General features: G+C 44.9%; 1 protein-coding gene across 3 annotated transcripts in view; it reads right to left on the bottom strand.

Annotated features, from left to right (window-relative positions):
• HR (HR lysine demethylase and nuclear receptor corepressor) overlaps positions 1-27,228 on the bottom strand; it is a 316,649-nt gene that overhangs the window by 263,098 nt on the left and 26,323 nt on the right. Inside the window, exon 1 of one of the 3 annotated variants that reach the window (XM_069213972.1) lies at positions 13,435-13,567. The exons of the other annotated variants lie outside the window; for them this stretch is intronic. The gene's annotated coding sequence lies outside the window, so the exon portion shown is untranslated. Of the gene's footprint in view, positions 1-13,434; positions 13,568-27,228 lie in introns of those variants that run through there. 3 annotated transcript variants of the gene reach the window in all.

The following is a 27,228-nucleotide window of genomic DNA, read 5'->3' as shown; positions in this document are numbered from 1 at the left end:
GTTCAGCTGCGGATCGAAGTGTGCATTCAAAGCCCTTACTGCTGCCTCGTAGTTGGCATGGGCGCCTGTGTTTGGTAGGTGTCTGAAAAGTTTGTATATTTCGTCCCCTACAAAGTGTAGGAGCAGCGATCTCTTAACTTCTCCATCCTTCTCACGGGTGGCCACAAAGTAGTTCTCCAGGCGCCCAACCCACACCTTCCATCTAGGTGCTGCTGTGGCGAGATCCGCAAGCTCACTGAACGGCGGTAGTGCACCTGTCATTGTGTGTTGTGGCAGTGGATGGGTGGCTGGCGCTGGTTCATCAGCCATGCTGGGTGCGCTATTCGTGCTCGTATTCTCAGGCTCACCTTTCTCAGTCTGTTGTGTCGTGGTGCGCCCCTTCTGCACTCACGTTGTGGTCCGTCACGGGCTGTTGACATTCTTGTTGGCGCAGTGTCACTTTATGGTGTGCTGAACTATAATGTTCGCTTTGCTTATCCCTCCTGGACTTAGTGTCGGTTTGTTACACTGATGTGGGTCTTGACACACCTTCTAGCCACTCCCTGGCAGTCATTCATGCAAAGCACATTACCTCTAACCTGGGTGCCCTGCACCCTATCTGGATACTTGTCTGGGCAGCTGGCTCCCAGTTTCACTGCATGTGGAGCACCAGCACTTATTTTTGAGGGCCAGGGTTTATTCTTCTGCCTCACGCATTTGCTGCAAGCAAAAGACACATATGGGACAGATGGAGGAAGGGAAAAACGAAAAAGCGTCATAATGGGAGAAAGCAGAAAGCCGCAAGAGTGAGCTGAAGGAGCGGGGAGTGGCTTTAAATGTATTCAAGAGGCCCGAGATGGGTTCAGGATTATGCTGCCTCAGTATTCCGTGTTCACACATTTAATTGCAACAGCCGCTTGTTTAAGAGGGGGGCTTTGGGCACCGGCACCTTTTTATTTACAAATTAAGCACGGAAGTTCTCCATGACCAGGGATAATTTTTTATGCCTTTGCAGTGTATAATAAGCCTTGATATTGATTGGATGCTGCTAACATCAAAGCCAAGGCACACCTACTAGAGCTAGTGGCTACACAGTGACGAACTTTGCTGCTGAATTGTTAGCATTGTGGAGACTGATGAAATGCAGGCAGGTTAGGCTATGCAGGCTCCTTTTAGAAAATATGGGGATTCTCAGAGCCCAGATAGTTTGAGAAGATACTTTTATGTGTGAGACTGAGATATTTTGTTTCCTTAGTTCTGTGAAGGGCAAAGCAGCTTGGGATACTGTGATTTGCAACATGATTCAACATTGCCTGCTCATTCATCCTGTCACCGAGTCCTGCTGGAGCCGTCCGCTGCAGGGCCTAGGTCAAGATTTCTGATGAGACTGAGGAACTGTTTTCCGGAGTATTAGCAGTGTTTCTAAAGTGTGTGGGACAAGCTTGGGGGCTTAGTCCAGTTCCAGCGGCTGGCCAGCATGATCCTCCCCTGAAAAGATACTGAGTTTCAAGTCTCATCCGCTATTTACTGCACGACTACATGGAAAAACTGTGGTAGAAGCATTGTCTACAAAAACAAGTTATTATTATCTTACTGAATATATAAAGGTAATTTCCTTGTGTCCATAATACATGCTTTGTTTTGTATGTATGTTGTTGTGAGCCAAGAGAGTAATACTGTATGCTATGTTGTGTCTTCACACATAAAGACAATTTGGAAAGGAACTCGCCTCAGGGAACTAGATTCTTGCCAGGACCTCCTTTGGCAGAGAAGCCTGCTTGCATCTGGGAGGTGATTCTTAGTGTTCATGAACCGCCCCTCTCTGACGATCACCGAGATGGTAACTTATGAATCAACTGATTATCAAATTAATTTCATGTACAATGAATTGTGAGGAGTGTTACAAAAACAAGCTCTCATAAAACGTGGGTCTAAGGATTCCCCTGAAGCTTATAGATGAGGTAAAGCATTTAGGTTCTGGGCTTCCCTTACAATAAAGTTTTTACAGGGATCCTAACAGCAAAGTGCCGTCGCTCACAGAGAGTCAGCTAATGGCTGAAGAGAGCTGACCCTGTACCCGTGCTGTAGGCTGTGGTGGGTGGAACAAAAATGTTAGAGACACACTGACAAAGCAAGGAATGAAGAGTTGACTAAAAGACACAGACACCAGTGGTAGCTGGCAGCATTTAGAGAGTGGTTGGGTGGATGATTTTTTATATATATATATATATATATATATATATATATATATATATATATATATATATATATATATATATATATATATATGTATATATATTTATTTTACCTAGTGGCGACTGCCTAGTTTCTATAGGAAAAGCAGTTTTTACAAGTCTATATCTCTGGTGCTGCCTTACGAATCTTCACAAAAGTTTCCAAAGAAATTCAACAGTCACGTCAGCTGCTGTCTGCAAAGTTTCGGGATGATTCGTGAAGCGGGGGCGAGAAAAATGGGAGGTCAAAAAAGGAGCATTTTCAATGTTAATTCCCATAGGGATTTTGAACAGCGATAGCGCAGAAACCACTGGACGAAATTATACCAAATTTGGCAGAAAGGTAGCTCTTGGTCCGAAAGAGACCTTTTTTTTATTTGGAATATATTCATTCAGTAGTATTTGAGATAGTAAAGAAAATTCAAATGTGTATATTTAGGGGCACGAAGGATTCGCAACCCCTCCTGATCTTGTGCAGAGATGTGATTAGCTGTCAACACTTCAACAAGGAACTGTTGACAGCCATGTTGGGACTCGGCTTAAGCCGAGTCCCAAAAAAATGTAAAAAATAAGAAAAGGGGCCTGGGTAAGGACAGAGGGACCTCTAAACCCCCGGCCACAAAAGCATTTTTTTTAAAGAATTGACAGACGTGGTGGACCTGCCAAAAATTTTAAAAAAACAAGCGTGGGCTCCCGCAGTTGTCTTTTTTAATAAGCCCCCGGGTGGGCCAGGGAGCTCTGCTATTTTAATTCTTCAGGGCCACCTGGCCCCTTGCTGCCCCAGGGACAGCCACCTCCCTGGGACATTAAGCAAAAATGAAGTTAGGGGGCTCCTGCCCCTCCGCTGCACCGGAGACCACCACCTCCCCGAGGCTTTCATTAAATGCACCCCGCTGCCACAGGGACCACCACATCCCCAGGCCTTAAATGTAATTTAATGCAGGGTGCGGGGCGCGTGCCCTCGTAACCCCAGGGACTAACAACTCCCTGTGGTAAATTGTAAAAAATAGAAAGGGGGTCTGTAGCGGACCCTCGGGGACCACCACCTCCCCAGACCCATTCTAAATTGTAGGGGGGGGGTGGCGCGGAGCCACTGATGGCTGTGGGGACTGCCACCCCCCAGGGCCGACTCTTGCTATGGCTAAGTCTTAGTAAATACTCCCATCCGATGAAGGGAGAGAAGGGAGAGCTGTTATACAGCTCTCCCTTCTTCGTAATGGAGGTTTCTTCTGTCTGCCTGTCCACGGGGAGACACGCAGGCACACAGAGGAAACTGCTCTCACAGAGAGGCAGCTGATAAACAGCTCACTGTCTGAGCAATGCTGGCTCCTGCAGGAGGCGGGAAACCAGCTGGGACTGAGGGGGCCTTCAGGCTGAGATCAACCTGGGGAGGGAGGCCACGTGTTTTCACATAACACAGTGCAGCAACTTTAATTGCTACATTGCATTACTTTTAGTACATCAGGGCCTTAGACTTTAAGGGGTGGTGGGTGACAGACCTGCATCTACTTGAGACTGGGAAGAAGACTATCTTACCTGGCCTTGTACCAAGAACTGCAATGAAAGTGCAGCAACCCCCAGACAGTGTTGTGTGAATATTTGCAAACCACCTGTAAATATGGAGTGGAGATGAAGAAATAGCATTTTGGAAATGAAAGAAAGCATACACCAGATTGTTACAGAAACCATTCTATATCAAAGCGGAAGTTTCTGCTCTCAAACATCGAGGAATATGGTCATCTGCATTCTGAGGCATATTTGTCAAGTAAGTCGACTAGTCTGGCTAACTGTAACTCCATTACTGCTTATTCAGAAAAGTTGGCATTAAAAGAAGCTTTTCATAATTTGAGACAGTCATGAGACACAAATAAAATGTATTATGAAAATTTCAAAGAATTTTCAAATCTGTTGTACTTGAAGAAGATGAAATGCATAAATCAATGATAAGCCTGTGTAAACTTAAAGTTAGATATTTGGCAACTGTCCAATGAGTTAACATTATCTGGGTTTTTGACGGGTTGGACTAACATTAAAGAATTAACGAGAAACTGGTTCAGGGTATAATTTAGAACAACCAGTAACAAACTAGGTTAAAATCAAATGCAAGGAAATCTGGTGTGGCAGATAACTGTTTGGGCGTAGCAGCAATGGGAATGAAGTAAGAGGTTCTGATGTGGGCCTGTGATAGACTAATAGTTGGAGAACCACGTTGACAAAGATGCTTCAGTTGGCTTCTCTGTGGTTTGGGTGGCCTATGATGAATAAATACATTAAAGTCATCTTATTTCCTGTTGAGTATGTATGTAAATTACGTTATCCACAGAAAGACCAAGATGATCCTCAGTGGCATTACCTGTCCTAAAAATGTCTTGCAAAACAATTGTCATAAACTACCTTCCTGTATAACAGAGTACCATTATTTTGGTTGTGATGGATTGATTCCTAAAATATATGATTTCAGTGCTCTGACAGAGTTGCAATCATTCTTTAAATCAACACACATATGTTGAAATGAATATACCGGGTGCATGGCATTCCATGTCTGGTGTTGCATGACTGAGCATCTCGCTTAATGTAGAACATTTAGAAAGTGTTGGGTATGATCCTTGAAATCAACACATATCTTTTTAAATGTATATACTGGGTACATGATAATTCATTTTTGTTGTTGCATGACTGCGGATATTGCTTCGCATAGAAACTTTAGAAAGTGTTGGGCATATTGAAGTAAGAGAAGCACTGTTTGCAATGTTCATACACACTATGAGGAACTGACAGAAGGACCAATATTCTTGTATTGTGATAGATGTGGTTTATCAGTGTACATCAAGATACCTGGAGTGAGTTATCGAGAAAAATGCTATGCGCTCCTCAGTAGTGGTTTATTGCTCCTTATGGGTTATCTAGGACTTTTTCATATTGACAAAGTGATCAATCCTGTGGCCATAAGGTTAGAGCTCCCTAAGCAGTATAGGTGTCATCCTAGCCTTGGTGTTCAGTTGTTGAAACCTGTAGATTCTAGGGAAGCAGCTGCAGCAGATTTCTGAACCCGTTGAGGATTTTATGTTACATGAGTTTATGTAATGTTCAAACTATTTAAAAAAATATTATATGTCAGTTAAGGTTTAATAGTGCTGTCTCAAACTACCCGACAGAAACACATGCCTTTTTTGGAGGTCAGCTATATTGTATGATGTTTTGTGGATAATTAGATGGTCTTCTATATCAAAGATATTGAGTTCCAAACTTTGAGTTTCTGCACTAGGAAATCTGTTCATTCGGTTCTTGCTTTTTTTTAATTCTATAGCATCGTCCCTACCTGGGAAGCGTTAGGCTAGAATGTGATGTAGGACTTTTAGTGTGCGGCCCAGAAGAAGAAATTGGGATTTGTTTTTGGAGAGAGTAACGCTCTGTTTGTTTGATAATCAAACGTTCTATAAGTTAGTTAGAGCTAGCTCCTTTGCATCACTGACTGGCAACTGCCAGTGAGATGATTTTACACAGATAAAGTGCAAGTATGCACAATGTCTATTGAATAGATATTAAAGCAATTCTGTTTCAATCATATCACATGATTTGTTTTTTTGTGCTTGCTGTTGTTTTTTGGGGGGAGGGGAGAAATTAGTCACCTAGGCTAGGGATCAGGTCTGATTCCACGAATTCAGGCATGATCAGCTGACTCTAGACTTCTGGTGGGAAAATAAGCAGGGAAGCAGAATGATCCAATGCTGGGAGAGAAGTTCAAGGTGGACCAAGCCAACATTACACTTTCCTTCTAGACACACTACAGCAAAATACCTACCAAGACCCCTTGTTTTTAGGGTGACAGTTGCTCTTTACCCACTTCTCTATTTTACCCCTAATTCTCTTATCCAGCACGAAGTGGACTTACAGGGCATATTTCCCATACAGCATGAGGTCAGACATTTCAATTAAAAGGGCCTAAACTGGACAGTATTGCACTGGATTATTGGTACCTATATGATGAGTTACTGTCTTTTGGAAAGGACTTAAGTCCTTATTTAGAGTTTGATGGACCTGATACTCCATCACAACCTGGTGAATATCACATCTGATGTTTTATAAGTGTCATAGGGTATAATGCACTTGTAATACGACAGATGGAATATCTGCAATGGTTGTGATAGACTATTCTGTCCACCAAACTATAAATATGGTCTAGAAACACCAACTTATTCTGATGATCCAGAGCTTTTCCTCCAATAGAAATTATGCGTTGGTTGCCTACTGGTTTTAAGTGCTATACAAAAATCTTCATTTTTCTCATTATTAGATACTTTGTTCACCAGTAGTCATTAAATTAGGAGGCTGATGTGCTAAGGTTACATTGCAAACTCTCCAGTCCAGGGTTTGCAAAATGGCCTGCCTAATGAATTTAGGAAGGTCATTATTTGCAACCCTGTGTGATTGGCTAAAAACATAGGGGGAGTGGCTTGTAAGGTAAATCAGACCACCATCCCTGCGTTTGCATTTCCACGTGGAAAACTTTTTTTAGCAGCCCATGCTCTTTAAGGGAACCGGTGCTGCTTTAAACTAAACGACTACCCTTTGGGAATACATTGGGAGGAGAAGGTAGTGGTCCCTTGGACCTCTTCCTGATTCCTCCCTCCCCCAAAGGTTGTCTGACAGGATTCCCAGAGAGGATGGCATCCCATATTGGTGCCATTTAATTTGTGAATTAGTTACCTCCTCCTTTGCAGTGTCAATAACTGATCAATGGTTTGTAACCACAACTGAGGTTGTAAACTATTGATAAATACCAATACAACTTTCAATTAGAAGGGTGCCCCTTTCACATCGCCTTCAAATTGCAATTTGGAATGGATCGCAAAACTCATTTTGTGAATCGGAAAAGCAAAATATGGGTTTAGTAAATAGAAAAAAGAATCCTGTCATTTTTCCAATCGCAGAGTTTGCAATATCAAAGTGACTTTGTGCTTTGAGCTGTTAATTTTTTATTTTGTTGAAGAGATGTAAACATATCCATATATTATGCAAATAGCTCGCCACAGGGCTCTCATTAGCAGTTCCAGCGTTTAAAAAAGGGAATCAGCATTGCAGATAAAGAGACAAAGATTGAGTGCCCACCTGGTCAGCTGTGCCAGTCTGTGAAAGCGCAGTATGACCGGCCTGGCAGATTTCCACCTGAATGTACAAGAGTGATAAGTGGTCTTAAAAGGAGCCCCCAGTTTACCAGGTAAGGTGCCTCAAAACTTAGTCTAGACTTCTTCCTAACGACGAGGAGAACAGCAATCCTCGTCCTGGTACATCATCATCCTCCTCTCAGCTGGTTTTGCAGGGCCTCCATTCCAAGTCATGTCTGATGTCAAGTCCCGGCTCTGAAGCACCAGTACTTATTCAAAATGGAGGTACTGTTGGAAGGCCAGGATCCAATGAGATGGTCTGTCACCTTCAAATTTCCACTTACCAACCAACCAGAACAGAGGCACCTTCACTGACATTTTGCAAAATTCCTACATAAGAGGGAGGTTTCTGTTGTTGGACAGATCGAACAACTGGAGTGATACGGCAGCTAAATCAGTTTCAGTGAGGTGCTGAGGGACGACAGAACATTACACTGAATGGGAAATGGCATCCAGAAAACAGACATGGACAACACAACCATAGATTTTCTGAAGTACAGGCCCCAGGGCTGCTCCAAGGACCCGGAAGGATGAATGAACCCTTAATGAACCACCATTATGCACGATATGCAGACGGAATGAACCACCATTATGCACGACATGCAGACGGTGTGTTTTTACAAACGCCCTCACCTCCACTCAGTGTCCCCTCACACCAGCACAAGCAGACAGCACACATTCAGGGGAAGGGAGGATTGCAGTCAGAGGACTAAATGTGACTTCCACAAGGGGATTAATAGATTATTGACTACAGATAAGATGGTCGGTGCCCATATTTCATCCATCATCTGCCAGCAACCATCCTTCCCAAAGACTGTGAGGGGGACAGCAGAAGCAATCCTACACTACTGGGACATGGGAGGGTACACTCTTAAGTTCACACTCGGTACAGACAAGATGTTTTTTCTTTTTGGGAACAATGAAAAACAATGTGGAGCACCTCCAATTGGCTCAAATATTTTGCGTCCCCTGGGGAAATAAACATAAGGTCAGCCAGAGAAGTCAAAAAAGGCAATTTGAAACAGATGTCTAAAGAGTGTGAACTTTAATCCTGGCACCCTAAGAAAATCACAAAAGCACTCAATAAAACAAATCCCATGCCACTGCACAAGCCAGCTTAAAGGACACTGCCACTACAGCACACAGCTTCAACAAAGCAACCCTGCCATGACACCACACAAAACAGCACGCCCTCCCACAACACTAAAGAAACTCTTGTTAAAGCACCCTCCCACGAAGCGGACACCCACGAGATAGCAACCCCTACCACGATACCACACAAGCACACAGCAAATTCACTCCCTCCCACGACACCACACAAATCCTTAATAAAACACCTTCTCAACAGCACACGTCCTACATAAAACCACCTGCCATGACAATACATAAACATTCAATAAAACTGGCCCTCCCACAATACCACAAAAACCCACAATAAAACACCAGCAATAACATACAATAAATAAGCAATAATATACCCTGTACTGTATCAAACCAACAGAATCCTACAAGTCCACAGCACTCCCCAGGCATAATAGGACATATCCCCTACGCCACTAGACTAACAATAAAGAATACCATTTAACAACTCTGAAAACCTACAATAAAGCCCACACTGTCTGACACCACGCTAACCACCAATAAAGCACTGCTTTCATAATTCTACTGATACAAAAAGAAAGCACAGAAATCCACTACCACCTATACACAAACATACACTCCCTCTTGACAACTCAAAAAAACACAATAAAGCACCTCGATTCTGCATAACATTACTCTCGCGATAGCACAATCAATCAATCAATCTATCAGGGGAATTGTAAAGCGTGCTACTCACCCCTGAGGGTCTCAAGGTGCTGAGGAGAGGAGGGGGGAGAAGTCGGTGGGGGGGAGGTGCTGCTACTGCTCGAACAGCCAGGTCTTAAGAAGTTTCCTGAAGGTAAGGAGGTATTTGGTCTGGCGCAGGTGGGTGGGAAGAGTGTTCCACGTTTTGGCGATGAGGTGTGAGAATGATCTACCGCCGGTTGTATTTCTGCGGACGGGTGGGATGGTTGCGAGGGCGAGGTCGGCAGAGCGGAGATGCTAGGTCGGGGTGTAGAAGGAGAGTCGTCTGTTGACGTATTCTGGTCCGGTGTTGTGCAGTGCTTTGTGAGCGTGGGTGAGGAGTTTTAAGGTGATTCTCTTGTTGACTGGGAGCCAGCCCAGGTTTTTCAGGTGGTCTGTGATGTTGCAGTGGTGGGGATGTCTAGGTTGAGACGTGCGGAGGTGTACTGGATGCGTTGCAGCCTCTTCTGGAGTTTGGCTGTGGTTCCTGCGTAGAGGGCATTTCCGTAGTCCAGCTTACTGCTTACGAGGGCTTGGGTGACTGTTCTTCTGGTTTTGGTGGATATCCATTTGTAGATCTTTCTGAGCATGCGGAGGGTGTTGAAGCAGGAGGAGGAGATGTCGTTGACTTGCTGGGTCATGGGTAGTGAGGGATCCAAGATCCTAGGTTGCGTGCGTGGTCGGTGGGAGTCGGAGCGGTCTGAGAGTGGCAGGCCACCAGGAGTCATCCCATGCGTATGCACAAATCCACAATGAAACATACACCTAAGTGCAACACTACCAATAATAAATCACATACCTCCATCAACACCACTACCCTACAATAGAGCACAACTATTCACATCACGTTAACACAAAAGCACACACTGCCATTATACCACAAAACCTAATGTTAACATGCCCCTGACCGAAACCACACAACCAACAATAACTCGCACATTACCCACAACAGAAAAGGGACACAATAAAGAACTGCCCAAAACACATGCCATCACTAACACACAACTCCACAATATAACATACAAACACTGAAACTTCATAAACCACCAACAAATCGTACATCGGACACAGCATCACAAACCCCCAATAAAACACATTTTGCCACGACAATCTACAAACATGAAGTGCATGTAAAAAAAATATGGCAAAAAAAAGTCCCGAAAATCCCCAACCCGGGCAAAACAACAGCAAGATTTCCATCTGACTTTTTTGACTGTGAATAAATATCGTCGAGAAGATTTTTTAAAAAGATAAAGTTGAACGGGATAATGGTCCAAAAAGTTATGCAACAGTTTCACAAACCAATCGACCACCCTAAGAACAGTCCAACCTCATCCGCCAAAAGAATCACATAGACGCTGCCTTGCCGAGGGGTCATTCTAGTCAGAAACCAATGTTTATCGCGTTTCCCTCTGCTGGAGATATAATTCGTTTGTTTTGATGTTCTTGTTTATCCGTCCTCGAGTTACCTCTTTTCACCGCATTCAGTATCTCTCCGTGTCAAATGGGCATAATAAAATACATGGGCTGCACTTTCGAACTCTGCCCTGGCCTATACCCCAAATCTATCAACCCGCACCCAACTTTGAAATGGGATTGGACAGGTTACCCCCTGGTTATGGTAAAGAGTACTATCACGATAATAATTAATTATAATGACGACGATGATTGAGATATACACACGTCAGTGGTGCTCGGGCCATCTACCTCAGAAGAAGAACGGTCTCGTCAGCCTGGCACCCACCGACTGCCCAAAACGCCTAATGCAGGCGCATTAGCCGACTGAGCTATCCATAGGAACAAAATGCACTCAGCAGCCGGCAAGAAGCCATAAAGGTAGAATTAAATGTGAACAAAAACAATGCTTGGGACGTGAGTTATTACTTTACATTGTGAGTCATGCACCGTCAAAATACGCAGTATGATAATGCCCGTATCAGATGCCCTGTGCTTATTTGGGTTCATTGGCCGGCCATGTTTTTCTAGTCAAATAGATGGTTTTGTTCCTGTTTTGCTGTTTGAGTTCCGTCTACGTTCTTATCACGCTAATATCATCCAGAGAAGCCACGGGGAGGCAGTTGAGGGTTTCAGACCAACCCTTTTCTGCATGCCAGCTTCGGAGCGACCTCCGCGTGGTCAGCCACCGGAAGGCAAACAAACCATCCTTGGAGGCTCTCTCTGCCAATCTTGTTCCGAAGACACAATGTACCGCCCTGACCTCAGATATCACGAGCAGAATAGTCAGCCCTTCCTAATGTTTACACCATGGCGGCCATGGTAAGAACTTGCTCAGCCCGGCATTTAGGGCCATCTCCTGTAGGGAAAAAAATACAGTCTCTGCCAGTCACCAGTGAGCATTCCAGAACGTCCTTTTCATAACGTCAGTTGGGGGTTGAGAAGTGCTGTGACGTAAAGGAGACCGTGCAACAAGGAACGCATCAGTATGGAGCCCTTTCCGCAGCGGAAGTGACGCTCTACGCGTGAGGGCGCGTGCAGCCAGTAGCGTGACGCAAAATGATGGGGCCCTCCTAAAAAAAACGTGATATGGCTCCCCCTAAGTCTTTAATATCTCACAAATATTAATCGGCTTTGGGGTGAAGGGTCCTCTTGAAGGGCCTGAGGGCCCCTGAACTGCAGGGGCCTGTGTTATGCCCCTGCTTAGAACCGAGCCACTCTTGTTAGAGCCGAGCATCTTGTTAGAGCCGAGCCGCCCTTGTTACGGTAAGCCATGAGCACTGAATCGGATACTCGGGCAAATGGCCCAGTGCTCTCAGGGGCCCATGCAGCTCCGGCTGCGCCTCTCTCCGTTTCTTGTCCGCCCCCGTTAACTACTCCTGCTCCCCATCCCCACCCTGTCACACATTCACAGCGCCCCATCATCTCTCGAAGGCCCCTGCAACTCTGTGAGATCCTTTCACCTCTCTGAAGGCCCTTCATATCTCTGTACCCAGTCCACACGTTTCTGTCAAGTCCCTGCATATCTCTCAGATCCCTACAGCCCCCGCTGACGCAGCATCTCTTTGAGATGACGTCCCTGCATCTTTGTCAAGTCCCTGCACTGCTATCGAGCCCCTGGACTCCCCAATGACCCGCCTTTCTCTGAAGTCACTACACTCCCCGACGAGCACGTATCTTTCGGTCACCGCACCTCTGTCATGTACCTGCAACCCCCGTTTACCGCGCATCTCTTTGACACATGTGAACTCTACGATGACACCGGCGCCCGCTAAAGTCCACAGATATCAGTCTGGTCCCTGCTTTTATCTCAAATCCCTACAACCCCTAGTGACACCGCGTCTTTATAAAGTCCCTGCATCTCCCTATTTTCCCGGCATCTTTCTGAAATACCTGCATCTATGCAAGGTCCATGCAGCTCTATCAAGCCCCCCTGCAAGTCTCTCAAGTCTCAGACTACCCCGGATTACTTCGCATCTCAACGAAACGTCGGTGCATTTCTGCCAAGTTCCTGCACCGCATTCTTGACCTTTGCATTTCACGGATGTCCCTGCATACATCTGAAACCCTGCATCTATCGGAAGTCGCTCCTTCTCTGTTCTCTACACGTCTCTCAAGTCCCTGCATCTTTCTCACACCTCGCATGATCCCGCATCTGTCTGATGTCCCCGCGTATCTGTAAGGTGACTGCACTCGTCTGAAGCCCGTGCAACTACCCGCAGTCTCCATGGATATCTGCACCTCTTCGATGTTCCTGCACCTCTTTGAAAAGAGGTCCCTTCTGTAAACACAATTACAATTCGTGCTCCCTTCCGAGGATTCATCTCCAAAAATATTTGCACCTCCATCTGGTTCTCGCATCTCTACCCCTGCACCTCTTTGAGGTTCCTGCATCTTTTTGAGTCCCTGCGCATCTCAGAAGTTCCTGCATACCTTTGACTCCGTGCGCCTCGCCATGGTTCCCGTATCTCTCTGAATCCCTGCGCCCTTTCGGGTTTTTGCATCTCTTCGAGTTCTTGCACCTCTTTGAGATTCCTGACCTATGCACCTCTCCGAGGCTCCTGCATATCTTTGACTCCTTGTAACTGTCCGAGGTTCCTGCAACTCTACTTCAGTCTTCGCCCAGGTTCCTACCTCTCAAAAATGTGCATCTCTTTGAACCTCTTCACATTTCAGAGGCTCCCTCATATCTGTGACTCCATGTAACTCTCCGGTGTTCCTGCATTTCTATTCCCAGCACCGCTCCCAGGTTCCTGCGCCTCACTGAATCACCTCACCTCTCTGAGGTTCCTGCATCCTTTGAATCACCTCACTTCTCTGAGGTTCCTGCATCTCTTTGAATCCCTGCGCCTCTTCGAGGTTCCTGCATCGCTGCGCATTTCCGATCTGCTACCATCTTTACTCCCTGCACCTCTCCGAAGTTCCTTTTCCTCTTTCAATCCCTGCGCCTCTCGAAAGCTCTAGCATCTCTCTAAAATCCCCCAAATCCCCACGTGCCTGACTTCTCCAAGGACCACGAGTCAGGGAAAGTTGCAGGTGTGCATCCCGCCTCTCTTCCCCGCAGCAAGGGCTCCCCTCCCTTCCTCCATCTGCCGGGAACACTTCGCCTCTGCGGTGCGGGAGGGGCCCTGGCACAGGATGGGTGAGGATGGCAGCCAAGGACGGGACATTCTGAGACGTGAGAAGTCAGGTCGAAGTGCTGGGAAGGGGCGCGGGGAGAACACAACAGCACCCCTCAGCTGAACGTAGAAAACCTGGCCTCTCTGCTGAGACAGAGTAGTGTTAAATGGTGATAAGCACGGCCTCTCGACTGGAAGTAGATTATGAGTGGGCGACGAAACGCGCCTTTTGCTGAGAAGAGGCGGGCTCAAAAAGAGGAAAGAAGGTTCTCTCAGCTGGACGTAAAACGAGAGGGCAACAAAAATGAGCCTCTCTGCTGAGTCGAATGTTAGTTGTTACATTGCTGGATTTTACATGGAGTTGTTACATTGGAGTCATAACATCAGGACAGCCTTTACATCGTTTTACTTTACACCTGGAGTACTTTACTTCGCTTAATTTTTTATATTTAAAAAACTGAAATTCGCTAGTTATGGGTAACTGACATAAGCATAACTTCCGCTGTTATAGATTTCAGATGTCATCAGCAATGTAATATGCGAGGTCATAAGCAGTGCATCACAGAGATGCAACTTATATCTATGTCAGTTATGTATACATTTCAAAAGTTTTTTAGTGTAAGTTAAAATCCGACTACCTTCCTCACATACAACTCTGCTTTAACCTTAATTTTTTTCAGTGAACATCTATTTTTTTTATGTAAAGTAATAGTTTATTATACATCTGCAGCTGCTGCCAGGCCTTGCACCCTGCACCCCGTACCCCATAGCATATGCAAGCCCACGCTACGGATGGCCTTTGGCCATGTCCACTAAGGGGTTGGCCAAAGGGCTTGGCCTGGTGCAAGTGGCCAGAGCAGGCCTTTGCTATGATAGCTCCTGGGCAGAATGGCATTTGGTGCCCCTACTGCTGCTGATGAATAAAATGAGGCAGCAAGACGTCCCTTTTGTATTCAAAGGTCAGCATCTGACAAGGCCAGAGTAGTAACAGGTCACTGAACATAAACATCTCTGCACTTCCCTCAACTCACCTGAATCATTTACAGCTCAGGTCTTTCACACTGGTGCCAAGCTGTTTGTTGCAGGGTGGTACTGGTGTGTGGCAGCAGGGGTAAGAAAGAACAACAAGGAGAGGGCTGATGGGGTGTTTAAAAAGCACCTGCACATGTTAATAAATGATTAAAAGCACTTCAAAGTGGATCACTCAATCCAAGTGAAACAGATGCTGCTGTTTGCCTGACCTTTAGGCAGACAGCTGGGCGCCACTCTTAATATTGGTGCCCTGGGCCTGAGCCCACCTCACCCACGCCAAAAGCCGCCCTGCACGTGGCCCATACTGGCTCCTGCAAGACATCGGTGGGATTGCAGTGCCCGCAATTTTTTTTCCTTAGTTTTCAGAACACAGGGACCTAGCCCCAAGTCCTGTAATAGGAGCTGCAACATTGTTTTTCAGTTTGCGGCCAGCCAGTCACAGCACAAGCTTGTGTGGGACCATTTTTCTGGTGGACGGGGGATAAAAGCCCTCGCAACCAATTAAGATGCCTTGCTTTTTTAATCTGCAGTCCTGCAAGAGTCTGCTGGAGACCTGTGGGACTAAGTGCCCTTAATTTATCAAAAACTACTGCACAGATTTACACCAAATCCTAAAAAGCACACCCCTCTGCCTAAATATTTAGCTTACTGGTAAATCTGATGTCATTTGTTTAGCGGTTTCTCTGTATTTATGTAAAATTTTTAATATGGAAATTACATGTGGAAAAAAGTGTTTTGGGACACCCCATTTCTTGGCCGCCGCTTGAGAGGTAACTGAAACCTTTCAGGAAGAAGCTGAAGTGGATGAACTTTTTTTGATTTTTTTAAATATATATATATATATGTATCTCTACAGCTCAGTCGCTGATTCCCCGCTACTTTCTTATGGTCAGCCTGCAGCAGGGTAGCTACGCCCCATATTGTGTCTGTTTGGGTATGAGAGTGGGTGCGTGAGGGCCCAAACTGTTCTGTGAGTAGATTTGTGACGGTCTGAGTCATTCTGTGAGTGGGTGCGTCAGTGTCTGAGTGGTTCTGTGAGTGGGTGTGTCAGTGTCTGAGTGGGTCTCTGAGTGGGTGCATGAGTGTATGAGTGGGCTTATCAGTGTCTGAGTGGGTCTGTGAGTGGGTGCCCAAGGGTCTGTGAGTGGGTGCGTCAGTGTCTGAGTGGGTCTGTGAGTGGGGGCATGAGGGGTCTGAGCGGGACTGTGAGTTGGTGTGTCAGTGTCTGAGTGGGTCTCTGAGTGGGTGCATGAGGGTCTGAGTGGGTCTGTGGGTGGGTGCGTGAGGGTTGGAGTGAGTCTGTGAGTGGGTGCTCTGGGGTCACCCTACCTCTACTCTGATCCCTTATACCACTTTTCATTTTTATATTTCAGCCCCAGGGATTGGTCCTGTTACCTAAAATGGCAGCCGCACATTTCTAGTCAGGTTATGGCCAGCCAATCACAGCATTCCTGTTGGCACGCGCATTTGCGAATACACCGCGATTGTCACAAAATGGTCGCAATGGATCCATGGCCCTAGATATACAAATTTATTTCCCCTTTAATTTCTCAAAAACTACTGAATGGATTTACACCAAGTACGCAAATACGTAATCTGCGTACCAAAACCTACCTTTCAGTTAAATGTACATTTTATGACCCCCCTTTTTTCTCAGTCCCCGCTGGATGGATCATGCCGAAACTTTCTATGCACAAGTATTAGCGGGGTACCTTTTTTGGAAATTTACGTGAAGATTCATCAAACAGTGCCAAAGATATTGGCACGTCAAAAATGCCTTTTCTATGGAAACATGGTCCTAACTATACCTAGTGGTGACCGTCTGTAGGTTTTATATATATCTATACCTATATCAATATCAATATATATATATATATAATGTATTTACAATTAAATCTTAATTCGTAATTCATGCAATAGAATATGTTAATTAATTGTATTTACATTTTTAAAATTACTCTGATCATAATATTTTCGGTTTAATTAATATTCTTAATTGAATACAATAGTTAAATGTATTTCTTTAAAATAACCATCCCCAGGCCCTGAAAACTCTTCACTACTCCTATACACTACCCATCCCTGGGCCATAAAAACTCTATACCAACCCTATTCACGACACATCCCAGAGCCTTTGAAACTCCTTACTACCCCATACACTACCCATCCCGAGCCATAAAAATCCTTACCAACCCTATTCACCACCCAGCCCAGAGCCCTTGAAACTCCTTACTATTACTGCACTCTAACCTTCTCTGAGCCATAAAAAACTCCTACCAACCATATTCACGAACAATCCCAGAGCCCTTGAAGCTTCTTACTCCCCCATACACTACCCATTCCAGAGCCCTAAAAAGTACTCAACCCCCCTGTATACTACCCATCCCTGAACCCTAAAGAAAGTACTACTCCACATAAACTTTAAAAATGAAAACCTTAATCCCATATTTTAATAAATTAATGTCATTTTTTTAATAGAATTAAAAGCAGCACTTTCCTAGGCTGTTTATTCAAAGTGAAAAAACAGATCGCATTGGACAAAAACATATATACAGTTTTAAATTAACAAAACCACTAAAATTCACCAGTTATAGTTATCTCAAGTAAATTTAACATGTATTCTAAAGTAATTAAAATATGCACCCCCCATGCAGTGTTGTCATGAATGATGTCATTTCAGATGTTGCACTGATGTTATTGATGATGTCATAGAACATATCATGAGTGATATAATATATAAGATAATTTGTGGTGCATTCTTAGGGCACGAGTTATAGTTACATCAAGGCACAAGTTACAGTTGCTTTAGATAACTATAACTGGTGAATTTCAGTGGTTTTGTTAGTTTAAAACCACATGTTTTGACTGACATTGTTACCGGACTATAAGGTCTCTTTCAGCTCTGTTTTTTAGTGAATACCTAAGTTTTTTTAATTGTAAGGTAAGATATTACTCATTTATTTCAATGAATTTCTATATATATTTTAGAATGTAAAGTAAGATATCCATTGCAATGAATGGCGTGAGGTTAGATACCCAAACCCCCAGGCACAGGCCCTACATCCAGTTATCCCACGGATGCCCTAACACATGCAGTGCACGGCCGTATGACCTTCCGCTGTGTGCAGCACAGGATTGGGCCAGGACATGGCCTGGGGTCATTCCCTGTGCAGAACCCCCTGTGGGTATCCAAACCTATTTTATGTTTTTTAGGGTTCTGTGGGTCTGTAAATCCACTGCGACACTCAGTGCAACACCAATAAGAATGTGCTCCAGATCCGCAGAGCCAATCACAATGCATTGTTGAGCCCACGGATCCGCAGATCTGCTGCCGATCCACCACAGATCTTTTGCAGTGTGAAATATATAAAGTCTTTTAGCCTTTATTTCTCAAAAACTACTGAACTGATTTACACTAAATCACAAAAAGTTCAATTTCTGAACCAAGATCTAGCTTTCTGACAAATTTGGTGTAATTCTGTTGAGCATTTTGGCTGTAGATGTGTTTACAGTTCCTATGAAAATATGAATAGGAAAAACATATTTCTGGGACCCCGCCCCCCCGCCCCTTTTCTTCAGCCTCTGCTCAACGGATCACCCCAAAACTTTCCAGGAAGGAGCTGAGGTTGATGAGAATTTTTTTAGAAGATTCGTTGTATGGTGCCAAAGTTATTAGCACACCAAACTTATGATTGGAAACTTGGTCCTAATTTTAACTGCCCAGTGGCAGCGTGTGTGTGTGTAACAAAAAGAGCTGGTTATTTGTTTGTGGCAATAATGCTATAACAACACACCTATGGTGATAAGGTGTGGCGGCACATTACTTTTAGAAATGACAGAGACGTAAAGTGTTAATAGGAGAAAAATATTTAAGTTTATGTATAATTTTGTAGGAGAAAAGGAAAGCCCAAATCATCCTATGGGAATTTTTGCGGGGTTATTTTCTTATAATTTAAGTTCAATTTTTAATGATTGCTGGGACGTTTCCCCTTACAATGTATTTCTTTGTCCACTAGGGCGATGAAACCAGCAACGAGTTGTTTGCACAACCTGTTGATATCATTATGTGTGTTTGGATATTTCTGTGCTGCAGGAGATATGTGATCCATGGACATTGTAAGAAACAAGATTTGTGTTATCTATTATATATTGTTTGACTTAATGTGAGTTTCTACCATTAGGCAACGTGCACATGACAGTTTCAGTACTCCAGAAACTCGAACGTTTATGTTTATGGAGGCATCACGCCCGTGCGACTTCATAAGGAGCAAGTAAAATGTCTCCTAACTATATTAACAAAGGCAGTTGTCTGCGAGACGTGTCTGTACTCTGTTGCTGCCTGAAATAAACTCTTTATTTCACGTGCACCAGAGTGCCTGTCGTCCTTTGTGGATTCTGGCGGGGCCGTGATATTGGGGAAGCGCCTATATACACATACACACATTAACATACATATATATTGTTTAGGTTAGGACACCTACAAGTAACTTATCTGCGAAGCAAAAACCCGAGATGTGAAAGACTGAAGGCTTACCCGCGATGGAAAGGGTCCTGATGATATGACGGAGATATAATGACTCCCAATGTAACCACTGTGATGCAACTATACTGTACCACTAAGACAAGGTAGAAGCATTGCCCGTGAGCTGGGTGTAAAGGATGAGAGGACGATAAAACGGCGGCCTCTCTGCTGAGACAGTCTTGGAATGGGGAGAAGCGAGTCCTCAATTGGACGTAGAGTATGAGGACGATAAAACACGGGCCTCTCTGCTGAGAGGTAGTCTTGGAATAGGGCGAGGCATGGCACCTCAACTTGAACTACGGTTGCAATAGGAATGGTTGGTTGCAGTGCCTCTTAGCTGAGAGGTAGCTTCATAGTCAGTAATAAAAATAAGTAAAGCTCATTCTCCATTCAAAATTTACTTTTATTTATATATGCAATACTTTATGTTTTTCTCTTCCAGTGTAGTTCTTTATGATACATATCATCCCAATCAGTACACTTTAAGCAGTTGTTAGTATACACCATATGAATTTCAGATATCCTAAATTCAGGGCCACTGGAATTTTATGTTTCTGCAGCCAAGACATTTGGTGCATGAATATGGATGTACCGCAATATAATCCACCAACTGCTACATAATGTGCACGTTTAAAAAACATACTTCTAGCTCAAAAAGATCAAAAGCTACTGAAAAGGTCCCGGTGTGGTGTTGTGCAATGGACTACCCTTTGCAAAGTTTAAGAAGTTAAATTGGCACTAAAATTACAAATGATCAAATAACACTGCCGCAGATATTTTTGCATTACGCCACATAATTCCTCTTCTTTTGCCGCATAATTTAGCTAAGACTCTCACAGTTTGATCTTCCAGTGCTGCATAATTCCAGTGGCCCTGCCTGTCATCTGGCTTTCATCTGTGGTACAACAGCACTCTCCACTCAACATGGTTACACAATTGTCCTGGACACACCTACATATGAGTTTCCTCAGACACCACCTGCTAAACAGAACCATTAAACGCTCAAGCACGCAGCAGAGCGCCAGAGCCATGTGGCTGGCAACGTACTGACAGCATTCTCACGCAGGACATTAATGTACACCCAAAACCAGCATAAACACACCACGCCCGCAGGCGCACAGCACTGCATAATAGTCACCAACCTGGGGCGTGTTGCATGGATGGAGAGCACTTTACGCCTGCCATGTAATTTACAACTGACGAACCAAGTCATAAAAACACAGAAAAAGTCCTTGGCACACCTGTCGATACAGATAAATCACTTCCAGGATCATCCAAGGTGAGACTCATTTTACTTTCAAACTAACCTGCACAAGCTGCTTATAAAAGTGAGCAAACACTCCACTTACTAGACACAAACAACGACCAACAGGACACAAGAAAAGACTGAGTTCTCAGTCCTGCGCAATGGGCGCCCAGATTTAGACGGAGCTCCGGAGACACTGATCTATTGAGTTATACAGGCACCAAAACCACAGCTTCATGCTGGCAAACCCAAAAAGCAAAATGCAGCGTGGAAAACACACAATCTGCCAAGGAAACGCCAAAGAAAGAATATCGAATTTACAAAGCGCTTCAACCTCTCGTCAGAGTTAGCGCAATATAGGCATATATTTTACAATTACAGATAGAGATGCTTTGCATCATACGATGCACATAGAGGAGGTGGGGGCCTATACCAGATTCCCGCCCGACTCCCCATCTTCAGATGAGGACAAGTCCCGAAATAGATGTCTTCACAAAGCATCGCAGTCGAATGCACAACGTGCACTGGAAGAGCTGTGTTTGACTCCTGGGGTGTGCGCGGGGACAGGAGAGGGGACCCCCCACCCCGCTCCTCTCCCTCTGCAGCGCCTCCATCCCTGCAGAGTGCGGCGGCCATGCTAGGCTGCGCCAGGCAGGCGGAGGAGGCCGGGGCCATCCGAGGCGAGCCCGCCTCCCGTGTCCTCAGACGCCCTCCGCCGCCTCCTGTCTGCGCCAGAAGCCGCGCGTCGCTGCCAGTCCCTGCACAATAATAACAGCTTGTTCTTTATATAGCGCTTCCAGTCGCGGCTTCCCGGCGCTCGGGCAGCAGGTGTTACTGTTACCCAAGCTCATTGTGAGCAGAGGGTCGGCCTCGGAAACATGAAGGGGTCACTCTCTCCCTGTGGCTTCAGCTGTGACCTTTTGGTATCACATATATCTCCAAGGCTGGCACGTTTACCCAGCGAGGGATCCCAAGCAGGCTCAACTCGGAAGCACATGAAACATTAACTCACTGAGCCACTTCGCTAAGAAGTAACCTAGGAACGAGCTATTTAACTGCTGGTTACTCCTATGCCTTCATAGGGCGCGTGTAGGGTGTTTTATAGATCAAGTCACTGAGTGTACATCCCGATCTCTGCGGAAAGTGCATTAAGCCGCTGAGCTATCATACAGACATAAAAGCATCTATTCTGGTTTCACAGAAATGTTGGCAGTAATCGCATTAAGATGTCTACCTACTTACAGACGCGCGCTTGCATGCATCTCTATAGCTTCATTACCCTGATGTCCACGGGGGCGTAGATACCTTTGGTGCAGCAGGTGCAGTGGCGCCGGGACCCATTGACCCCTGATGAATGCTATAGTTTACTTCCCTAACTGCAGGCAAATAGGCCACTTTCTTTTTTTGCACCAGGGCTCATGTCAACTTTGCTATGCTGATGCTCGAGTGAGTGAGTTTGGTGGGTTTTTTTTGTTTCGTTATTTATTGCAGTCTCATGTTGCTTGAACTCGGCCAGTGGCTCAGGCATGAGGAGATGGATTGATATACCCAGAATCAGAAGTATGTCGAGCTGACGCTAGGACCCGAACCAGGTTTCCCAGTACCAGAGACAACTCTTGGAGTCATGCCACATTTCCTTCCTTCTAGTTTGTTAGGATTTGACTTTATGACCCAGGTGACATTTAGAAATCTATACATCGCCTTTATTACTCTGCTTGGTTATTTTTTGGGGATTAAAACCTGAATCTAGAAGATTAAATACATTGCTCTATTTCGTGCCTTAAAACGCAGAAGTATTTTATTGGGGGTCCATTCATGTGCCACAGAGGTTAATGACCACATCTTTACTACCTGCGTATTAATCCGAGTGGCTCTCATACTACCAATCACCAGTGCTTAATTTGTAAATAAAAACGTGGGGTGCCCAAAGCCCTCCTCTTAAACACGGGCTGCTGCAATTAAATGTGGGAACACGGAATACTGATGCAGCGTAATTCTGAAGCCATCTCGGGCCTCTTCAATCCATATAAAGCCACTCCCTTCCCCTTCAGCTCACTCTTGCAGCTTTCTACTTTCTCCCTTTGTGACGCGTTTTCGTTTTTCCCTTCTTCCGTCTTTCCCATAAGTGTCTTTTGCTCGCAGCAAATGCTCGAGGCAGAAGAATAAGCCCCGGCCCTCAAAAATAAGTGCCGGTGCCCAGCACCGGAAACAACCTGCACAAATTAAGCACTGCCAATCACACCTGTACTTTAATGTTCACTTAAATCACTACCACCTGTGCCTTAACACATGGATGTATCGTACGGGGAGCTTCAACTCCGCGTCATCCCCTCAGTTTTTCGCCTCAACCGTTGAGCTATTTCCCCCTTGAATAGGACTTAAATATAACTTCAGAAGGCGCGGCTATATATACAGTGTTATTCCAACATTGATACAAAAGCGTCACCTACGGATTAATCTCCCGGATCTCAAGTGAGTGCAGTAACCCGCCGAGCTGCATGAAAGCTACAGATGGCGCAGTGCGCACTCCCTGCGTAGCGCATTTCGGGTTTTATGGACAGGTTCATCCGAGGTCCCTGGCATTGAGGATGGCACCAGCGCACGTCACCTGCCTGAGCCGCCCTACGAGCCGACGGATCCACTTAGAAGCGCAGGGGCGGAGCTTCCGCCTCGACAACCAATCAGAGTCCAGCACAGCCGGGTCCGACTCCCGGCTACTCTGCTTGGAGTCAATTGAGGCTATCAGGACCTATATCGTGTTTAAAGCGCGCGTAACCCAACAGCGACCTATATTGTGTCCAGAGATCACCTACCTTATAGGACAATGAAACCACATGAATCTGTCTCCTCTTCAGGGAGCCCCTGGCCTGTATGAATGCCGGTTTCTTCGTATGGCTGTATATTTTGTGCTGAAAGCAACTGCCTGATAGGGACTAATCCTGTTTCAGTAGAACACCAGCAGCCTATGGACCTGTTGTTTTTTCCATCTACATCTATATTGTGTGAACACCTGCACTTAGAGACACTTCTCAGCAGAAAACCGATTCATTACTAACATATATTGTTTTATAATAAATAGGTTTCTGTAATGCTTGTATAAACTGTAGTCACACATTTCTTTATAACGGGTGTCTTGTGACACAGTGCCACTGATTATAAAGAAAAGGCGCCAGAACTCGACTATTATTAGAGTTGAGTTCTGAAGTCACAATGGCTGCTGCCAGTCAGCAGCTGAGGTGAAAGGCAAGTCAGGTCATTGAGGTAAATTAACGTAGCTGTTTAAAGCAGGAAAAACAGAGGATTCCCTTTCTTTCTTCTGCATTATTTTAATAGCTGACAATGACATGCAGAAAAAATATGTTTATTTTTTGGACTTCTGAGAGAAATGCTAGACTATTTCTGCATGTTTCTAAACGTTCTGTGTTACTGCAACTTTTTTTTTTTTTAACTGACTTGTATTGACCCCCTTCTAATATCCATTTGCTACAAATATCTAACTGGTTTTTAATGTGTATAATTTTGCACCAGATGTTTTATTTTAATTCTTCGTGTTTGCAGACTTTCTCGCTTTTTCATATGATAGAGCTATGCAACAAGGTTTTAAGTTGTTTGTTGGAAAGGTGACCGTGTATTATATGGGATAAAGTACCCCCTGGCATACATGATAAGGATATTGAAAGTTACCTTGGAGTTCCATAAACTTATAAAGGAACTCAGTCTTTGTTCCTCTATATGGTTATGGAACGTCTCAGTGACTTGCAATATCCTTATAATGTACGACAGTGGGTACTTTATCCATTATATAATGTGCTCTGGGATCACCTGCCCTTAAGGACCAATGTGTGTGAAGAAAGCATCCAACCCAGTGACCTACAGAGTGCTCACATAACACGTGTTCCATAGGAGGCATACTGCGTTCAGCGGGCACTTGACCATAGTGCCTACAACGATTCCAGAGAACAACTGTTCCATGAGGTTCTATATTATTTAGTCCCATGTGTGCCTATAATATGACTGGGGGGTAGTTGCTTTTTAACAGCCTGTGTTGTGTTTGGGGAACGCTTGCCCCATAGAGACCAGAAGCGTTTTCACCGAACACCGACCTATTATGAACCTATATTTCTTCCCTCTATGGACATGTATTGTGTTCAGAGAACACCAGCCTCACAGAGATATACCTTATACCCAATGACCACCAACCCTATAGGAAAGCACAGAACGTTTACCCTATAAGCCTTATAATTTGTTCACAGAACACCAGACGCTTAATGAAAACAGAATGTTTACTGAAGATTGGCCCCACAGGGACTATATTGTGCTTACAGAAAACCTTCTCTGTTGTGACCTGCAGGACAGGTACCCTCATAGTGATTTATCAGTGTCCAGAAGACACCTTTTCCATAGGGATGGAGACTGCTTTCAGAGAACAATTGCTTATAAAGAACTATATTGCTTGCCCACTCCCATCAGCCTATATAGTGTTAAGGGGGCACTTGCCCTTTAAGGTATTCCTATGTTTTTGTCCTTAGCTGTGCCCTCAGGCAAGCACTTTCTGCAATTCAAAATTACTACTTTTCAACCCCTGTGTTGTGTTCAAAGGACACTTGTGCAATACGGAGATAAACTGTGTTCACAGAGCACGGGCACCTTATGGACCTATGTTGCTTTCCCCATATGGCTGAATATAATGTTCTAAGTACAACTGCCCCAGTGGAAGTATACTGTCTTCAAAGACCACAGACTCAAGAGGAATCTATACAACTGCCCCAGAAGAACCTATACTGTCTATAGGTACAGAACTCCTGCCCTATGGGATCTCATCCATGCTCAGGGAACTACTACCCAGAGAGTCCAACAGAATGCTTGGCGCATAAGGCCTTATACTGTGTTTATAGTACACCAGTTCCATAAGGAAATATATTGTTTGCCCCAGGTGGGCTTAGTTTATGTTGTGGGCACATTTTCTGCACTGGAAGCTGGAATGTGCTCACTGGGAAAGGGCCTACCACTCGGCACCACATGTTGCTAAAGGTTTTAGTAACTTTTGATCCATTTGAGATAGAAATATGTTTTTGTAAAAAATCTTCAGATTATGTAGCAAACGATGGATTATGTGGCAAATGCTGGAATTTCATAAACATGTGAAAAAGGCAGCTGCTGCAAAATTGCATAATTCCAGTGGCCCTGCACTTGGCCAATACAGGCCATTTTGTCTTCTGTGGGCACTTTCACATATGGCCGTACTAATTTGCCCCACACGGGCGTGTGCTGTGTTCAGAGCACACTTGCCTCATAAAGTCTCATGTTTTCTCAACTCGAGTCCCTGCTCCATATCCACAGGTCATGGAGTGCCCCTCACCGGGGTAGGTTGCTTACTCACGCCTGTTTTCATTCTAGTGCCTGCACTGTATGCCCTCCATGTTGTCTTCAGAGAAGCTTGGTCCCTAACTCTAAATAAAATATAAACAGTTTTCCGAAATCAAAGACGAAATCGGACCACAGAGCTACTCAAATAGGCACCTTCCTTATGTGGCTGAGACGGGAGGAGTGGGGTCGCTTACCCCAAGTTAGGTTCATACAGGACATCCGTGTTCTGAACCAGGTTCAGTTGTAACATGCTTACATGAACGCTCGTCTATTGATTTTTTTGTGACTACCCGTTATTTATCCAGGCGTTAAAAAGACTCTTTAGTTCAGTATGGTACCGGTATTCTGTGATCATAATATAGGTTCATATAGTGTCAGTGTTCTATAAACACAATTTAAGTCCATACAAGGCAGTGTCCTATGAACACTCCACGAATCCATATAGTGCCAGTAAGCTATAAAGAGTCACGAGTCCACAAGATTGCGGTGTTTTATGAACACAACACTGCCATGTAAGTGTTCTATAAATATGAATTAGTTCCATATGGTGTCGGTGTTTTATATTATGAATATAAATCCGTACGAGGCCAGTGGTCTAAGAACAAGTTACGGATCCATATGGGGCCTGTAATCTGTAAACACAAAAAAGGTCTAGATAGCGAGGGCCTTCTATGATTGCATTATAAATCCATATGATGCCTGTGTAATATAAACACAATGTAAAGCCATATGGTGCCGGTGCTATAGGAATACAGCATCAATCCATTTGTTCCGTGGTTTTATAAACGTGATATAGTTCCATATGCGTCTGCCTTCTATAGACATGCTATAGTGCCGTTCTATAAATATAAAATCGGTCGTCTCAAACCACAACATTGTTCCATGGAGCCGCTGTAAACGTATCCCCCGTGGGGTACAAGTTGTCTAAACACAATAATTCGTCGATTTTCTGCGGTCAAAATATACGCCGCTGTGGTCGCAGCCTCTTTTTACAGGTTACAAGGCGCCAATAGCCTCAGTGGCCCCAAAGCAGGGTAGCCGGGAGTCGTGCCTGCTTGTGCTGGGCCTTGATTGGTTGACGGGGACGGAAGCTCCGCCCCTGCGCTCCTCAGTGGATCCCGCGGCGCAGAGGGGCGGCTCGGGCAGGTCACGTGCGCTGGTGCCATCCTCTGTGCCGGGGACCTCGGATGAACCTGTCCATAAAACCCGAAATGTGCGGCGACGCTGCGCAGGGCACGCGCACTGCGCCATCCGCTGCTCCCGAGCACCTGCGCACGCACTCGCA

The sequence above is a fragment of the Pleurodeles waltl genome, chromosome 11 (genome assembly GCF_031143425.1).
Source record: "Pleurodeles waltl isolate 20211129_DDA chromosome 11, aPleWal1.hap1.20221129, whole genome shotgun sequence".
Taxonomy (NCBI): Eukaryota; Metazoa; Chordata; class Amphibia; order Caudata; family Salamandridae; genus Pleurodeles; species Pleurodeles waltl.
The sequence above is the reverse complement of the archived record's forward strand: the minus strand, read 5'-3'. Positions and strand labels throughout refer to the sequence as shown.